The sequence below is a fragment of the Lepidochelys kempii genome, chromosome 12, assembly GCF_965140265.1.
Source record: "Lepidochelys kempii isolate rLepKem1 chromosome 12, rLepKem1.hap2, whole genome shotgun sequence".
NCBI classification, from domain to species: Eukaryota; Metazoa; Chordata; order Testudines; family Cheloniidae; genus Lepidochelys; species Lepidochelys kempii.
The window spans coordinates 43,431,430-43,438,238 of NC_133267.1; the positions used below are offsets into that span (position 1 = coordinate 43,431,430).

General features: G+C 46.3%; 1 protein-coding gene across 4 annotated transcripts in view; it reads left to right on the top strand.

The window, feature by feature from the left end:
• The window catches only part of ADAT1 (adenosine deaminase tRNA specific 1), a 95,422-nt gene that overhangs the window by 80,096 nt on the left and 8,517 nt on the right, over positions 1-6,809 (top strand). The window lies entirely within an intron of this gene.

Genomic DNA, 6,809 nt, shown 5'->3' on the forward strand with positions numbered 1-6,809 from the left:
CATTCGGTCCCTAGTCTGTAGCTGTGCATTGGGTTCTTCCGTCCTAAGTGCAGGACCCTGCACTTATCCTTATTGAACCTCATCAGATTTCTTTTGGCCCAATCCTCCAATTTGTCTAGGTCCCTCTGTATCCTATCCCTCCCCTCCAGCGTATCTACCACTCCTCCCAGTTTAGTATCATCCGCAAATTTGCTGAGAGTGCAATCCACACCATCCTCCAGATCATTTATGAAGATATTGAATAAAACCGGCCCCAGGACCGACCCTTGGGGCACTCCACTTGATACCGGCTGCCAACTAGACATGGAGCCATTGATCACTACCCGTTGATCCCGACAATCTAGCCAGCTTTCTACCCACCTTATAGTGCATTCATCCAGCCCATACTTCCTTAACTTGCTGACAAGAATACTATGGGAGACCGTGTCAAAAGCTTTGCTAAAGTCAAGAAACAATACATCCACTGCTTTCCCTTCATCCACAGAACCAGTAATCTCATCATAAAAGGCGATTAGATTAGTCAGGCATGACCTTCCCTTGGTGAATCCATGCTGGCTGTTCCTGATCACTTTCCTCTCATGCAAGTGCTTCAGGATTGATTCTTTGAGGACCTGCTCCATGATTTTTCCAGGGACTGAGGTGAGGCTGACTGGCCTGTAGTTCCCAGGATCTTCCTTCTTCCCTTTTTTGAAGATTGGCACTACATTAGCCTTTTTCCAGTCATCCGGGACTTCCCCGGTTCGCCACGAGTTTTCAAAGATAATGGCCAGTGGCTCTGCAATCACAGCCGCCAATTCCTTCAGCACTCTCGGATGCAACTCGTCCGGCCCCATGGACTTGTGCACGTCCAGCTTTTCTAAATAGTCCCTAACCGCCTCTATCTCCACAGAGGGCTGGCCATCTCTTCCGCATTTTGTGATGCCCAGCGCAGCAGTCTGGGAGCTGACCTTGTTAGTGAAAACAGAGGCAAAAAAAGCATTGAGTACATTAGCTTTTTCCACATCCTCTGTCACTAGGTTGCCTCCCTCATTCAGTAAGGGGCCCACACATTCCTTGGCTTTCTTCTTGTTGCCAACATACCTGAAGAAACCCTTCTTGTTACTCTTGACATCTCTGGCTAGCTGCAGCTCCAGGTGCGATTTGGCCCTCCTGATAACATTCCTACATGCCCGAGCAATATTTTTATACTCTTCCCTGGTCATATGTCCAACCTTCCACTTCTTGTAAGCTTCTTTTTTATGTTTAAGATCCGCTAGGATTTCACCATTAAGCCAAGCTGGTCGCCTGCCATATTTACTATTCTTTCGACTCATCGGGATGGTTTGTCCCTGTAACCTCAACAGGGATTCCTTGAAATACAGCCAGCTCTCCTGGACTCCTTTCCCCTTCAGGTTAGTCCCCCAGGGGATCCTGGCCATCCGTTCCCTGAGGGAGTCGAAGTCTGCTTTCCTGAAGTCCAGGGTCCGTATCCTGCTGCTTACCTTTCTTCCCTGCGTCAGGATCCTGAACTCAACCAACTCATGGTCACTGCCTCCCAGATTCCCATCCACTTTTGCTTCCCCCACTAATTCTACCCGGTTTGTGAGCAGCAGGTCAAGAAAAGCGCCCCCCCTAGTTGGCTCCTCTAGCACTTGCGCCAGGAAATTGTCCCCTACGCTTTCCAAAAACTTTCTGGATTGTCTATGCACCGCTGTATTGCTCTCCCAGCAGATATCAGGAAAATTAAAGTCACCCATGAGAATCAGGGCATGCGATCTAGTAGCTTCCACGAGCTGCCGGAAGAAAGCCTCATCCACCTCATCCCCCTGGTCCGGTGGTCTATAGCAGACTCCCACCACTACATCACTCTTGTTGCACACACTTCTAAACTTAATCCAGAGACACTCAAGTTTTTCTGCAGTTTCGTACCGGAGCTCTGAGCAGTCATACTGCTCCCTTACATACAGTGCTACTCCCCCACCTTTTCTGCCCTGCCTGTCCTTCCTGAACAGTTTATAACCATCCATGACAGTACTCCAGTCATGTGAGTTATCCCACCAAGTCTCTATTATTCCGATCACGTCATAGTTCCTTGACATCCCCAGGACCTCCAGTTCTCCCTGCTTGTTTCCAAGGCTTTGTGCATTTGTATATAAGCACTTAAGATGGAGAAGCAGCAGGTCTTAGCAGTTAGTGCACTATAATACACTAATATAAAAACGAACCAGTATATTTTCAAACTCATTACCTCCGCCCTTTTCTAAAGTCTTGTGAGATACCACGTAGCCAGCGTAAACCAGATCTTCTGAATGTGCTTGTTTTCCCCCTTTGTTATTCATAAACAAGGTCTCCAGTGAACCTGCAAACCAGACTGGAATGTTTCCATTTCCTCTCTAGCTGTAATGTTAGAACAAGTTGTATAAGGCTAGTTGTCCCGCAGCGGTCTAGCTTTTAGATCAGCAATTGGGAGATGTAGGGTTTTTTTTAACTCTTTCCTAAGCTTTCAGCCTTGCTGTTCACAGGGTGATTGGCTCTGGGATGTTTCCCTGTGCTTTTATACAGTGTGCCTGTTTCTACTAAGGCATGGCAGGGGGAACCAGCAGCTTTGGGGCTTCTGCCCGGTGTCATTAATCTCACTTTTGGGATGGGGACAATAAGAGAGTCAGACATGCTGCAGCCTAGATGAGTTGTTGGTGAACCCACACCAGAGGGCAAGAATTAAAACAACAAACAAAACAGCACTTGAAAGGCTCCTTGGCTGAGCTTGTGAGGCCTTACACACAATTTAATGTTGGCAGTGCTGTTGCAGGAATGTTGGTCCAAGGATATTAGAGATACAAGGTGGGCTGAGGGAATATCTTATTAGACCAACTGCTGATGGTGAAAGAGATGGACTTTGGAAGCTTGTTTCTTTCACCAACAGAAGTTGGTCTAATAAAAGATATTCCCTCATATTCCTTGTCACTCAATGTAATGACATTTCTCTCTTTCATGAGAAAAAAGGGTTGAACGTCACATCTGATCAACTCCAAAATTTCAGGTAGTTGTTGAGGCTGGGAGATAGATCCCTACTGATTTTTGATGAAAAGGATGAGGGGGGACAGAGTCTGGTGGCATCTGGTTAGCAGAGCTATCAGCTTAACCCTTCTCTGTAATTGGCTACAGATCACAGAACCAGTTAAGACAAACATTAACACATTTCCCCATAACAGCTGCCAAACTATTGGCAGGTTGACAGTACTAAATTTTTGACATCTTGAAACGGAAAGGAAAGAATGGAGAATAAGGGGGGGGGGGAGAGAATGGGATGTGTGCACACAGAGCCCCTGGCATGTTGGGGAATTGGGGAGTGCATACAACCTCTGGTGAGGGTATAGGGAGCCCAGGGAAGGGGGGGCATGCAGTGCAAGTGACAGAAGGGACAACCAATCTCTGGTGGGAGGGGAGAATGGGGGAAGTAGGGAATAGAGGCACACACAGTTCCTGGCATGGGAGACCCTGGCAAAGGGGGAACAGGGGGGAGAGAGAGGGATGGGGGTTGCAGTAAGTCCCTGAAAAAGTTCTTGTTTTACACCTTTCCTGCATTGTCCAGTGCATAAACTGAGCTGCCACTGCCAATAGTGAAGGGTTAACTAAAAGAGGGAAGGAGGGGGGAGGAGGAGTCATGTGGTCGCCAAACATCCTGGTTCAGTCACTCTTTCCCATTCTATAAGTGAGAATGGTTCTCCCAAAAGCAGGGATGTGCAGTAAGGAAAATAGCCTGCTCTGTTATGCTGCCAACCTAGATGTATCCACCTCTTGATACAATATAAAGGGACCTTTATGAAGCCCTTTCTCATTCCTTTGATGCAGTTCTTTCCTCATGACTCCGGGCTGCTGAGTCTAGACTGGCTAGTAATCTCTGAGCTAATGTTAGAAGAAATAAAGTCATCACTTGTTTTTCAGATATTCATGAAGGAAATGCCAAAGTCATTTCAGCCTGTCATGCTATTGTGATTAAAGCTGGTTCCTGTCAAGGTTTGGGTAGCTGTACCTGTGTATTAGTAGGGTGCATTTAAAATTTTCAGGGAAGGCTAAGTGATAAACCAGTGAATCATGTGTCTGAATTATATAATCATCTGCTTCAATTTATGTCCTAATTAGCCAGAGCCTAATTTTGCCTATGGACAAATGGTGCAGTGTTTCAGTTTAAAGGATACAAAGCTCCTTTTTAATGATAAAGGATACAAAAAAAACCCAGCTAAACCTATTGCCTTCCTTCCAAGTTTTGAAAACCAGGGCCAGAAAGTCCCTCCAGGCAGCGACTTGCTGTGCCAAGTTTCTATCCATACCAAATATAGATGAGTGTTAACTCATAAAAAAGGAGGGTTCACAATGGAAATGATGACAGGACCTTAACTGCTGCAACACTAAAATAATGAAAGGCTTATTTATTAAGAGCACTTTTTCAGATGCAGGGAGCACATGCTGCACTGTTGAAACCAGCTTTAATAACAGGACACTATCAACATTTTGCAAGATCCTGCCTCCTCCCAACAAAAGAAACTCTGTGGCCCTTTCAGATAGCACCAGTAAATGTGATCTTTAGAGCCAAACATAACTTTAGATATAGTGTAAGCTCCTAGAATTTTCAACTTGTGTAAATTCAGCAATAGGCTCACCATGATAACCACATTGACCTTGGTACATTTAAAAAAAAAAAAAGCCCACCTCACTAGCACCATAGTGTTAAAAAAACAACAAAAAAAGAGGGTTCTGTTTGCAGCCTGAAGTATTATGGTTAGTGATTTCCTACTATACTATATTAAGAGAGATGCCAATTCTCCAATAACTCAATTCTTGTCATGTAGCTATCTGCCCTACCCGTTATAGCATGAGCGCCCTGGCATGTAACTAGAGGCTGCATCCTCTTCACTTGGCAGCACACATTTTCCTTGTTCTACCCTGTGTAGTCTGAATACATAGAAGCAGTGTGAACAGTGTAGCAGTGATGTGGAAGTTGAAAGCTCATACCATAATTAATACCATTTGTTCTGGGTTTGCACAACGCGTGAGCCCTGCTTGCCAAAGGCCAGTGCTGTGATTCAGTCCTGGTTCCCCAAGGCCCTTATGCACCATTGTAAAGAGAGAGTGAAGATCAAAATAATTTCAGCCCCATTTACTTGTCTAAGAGCCTGTTTACATTTAGAGCAGGGGTAAAAGTAATATTAAATTCTTACCAGTACGGAGGCTTGGCTCTGGCCCCCGGAAGGGACGGGGCTGGTGGGGGGGGGTCAGCCTCCCCCAGACAACCTGTTTGCACTGCCTGGCCTGCACCACCTGGGGCTCTGGCAGCAATTGAAAAGGGCCCGGGGCTTCAGCTGCTGCTGTGGTAGCAGTGGCCGGGAGCCCCGGGCCCTTTTAAATTGTCAGCCCCAGGGCAGCTGCCCCTTCACTCTTCCCCTGGTCAGCAGCCCAGGGGGAGGGGAAGGGGCAATTAGTTAAAGCACTGCAGCAGCGCTTTAACATCAGTTGGGTACCAGCCCACATTCACCCCTGGTTTAGAGTATGTCTACAGCACAGCTGGAAGGTGTAATTCCCAGCTCAGGTAGCCATACATGGACTGCTTGGTTGCGCTTGTGAGCTAAAAATAGCAGTATGGCCACAGTGGTACAGATGGCAGCTTAGGCTAGCCAGCCAAGTATGTACCTAGGACCATGGACATGATTGTACTTAGGTGACTAGCCTGAGCCACCATGCCCACACTGCTATTTTTAGTATGCTAGCTCAATCATGTGTATGGCTGCCCAAGCTGGGAATTCTAGCTCCAAGCTGCTGTACAGATGTACCCACTGAGGGTTGTGATGTGACTATACCTATTTTCCAATCATGAATTTGGAGTGGCTTTTAATTTTCATGAAGTAGAGTAGTGGTTCGCAATCTGTGCCCTGCAGGCTGCTTGTGGCCCAATCAGCACAGAGCTGCGGCCCATATGACATCCTCAGAGCCATACATGTAATAGTGGATGCGGCCCACAATGATAAATAGGTTGAGAACCGTTGGGGGAACTGAAACTTCTTGTAAGGGTATATAACCTTCTCTCACCTATGTTTGCCCTGGTCTGCCCCCTCTCTGCTAATTCCAATCTGGACCTCTTCTACAGACACTCCCCGGGGTACACAAACCCAAATCCGATCTTACAGAAAAACTTCCATAAGCTAGAAATAGGAGATTTGGGGGGTTTTTTTTGCATAATGGTTGGAGATACGTTTCCGACTTATGCAAATTTTGACTTATGCAAGGCGTTCCTGAATAGAACGCCTGCGTAAATCGGGGAGCATCCGTACTTAAAAGAATAGAAGGATTGTCTTGGGAATACATTCCTTCTCATTCAGAGTCATGCAATATCAGCAGCAGTTGCTTACCTAGAACAGGGTTTATACATTTAACTGTCTTCTGTGCAATTATTGATTTTGGAAAAAATTAGTTCTACTGTCTCTTTTTGCCCTTCATTTAATTTCCATCTCCTACCTAGTGTATTATTCTCTCTCACTCCTTTGCTGCCTGGTCCTCTTCTGCCCCTGCATATGTTGTCCAGTATTTTGACTGTCAGCTCTTCCCCATGTATGCAATCCCATTGTCCAGGTCCCTCCTCCCCAGTATCCTTGGACTGACAGCTGGGTCCTATTGGCAACTCTTGGCTCCTCTCCTAATGAGGACTGGCTGCTCCAGGCATGGTGGTTTGGTCCCCAAGGACAGATCCTTTTTTCCTCCTTTTATGTGCGTCAGTGTGCTCCCTCACTGTAGAATCTTGACACGCACCATTTGCTGGCCAAAATTAAGGTAAAGAA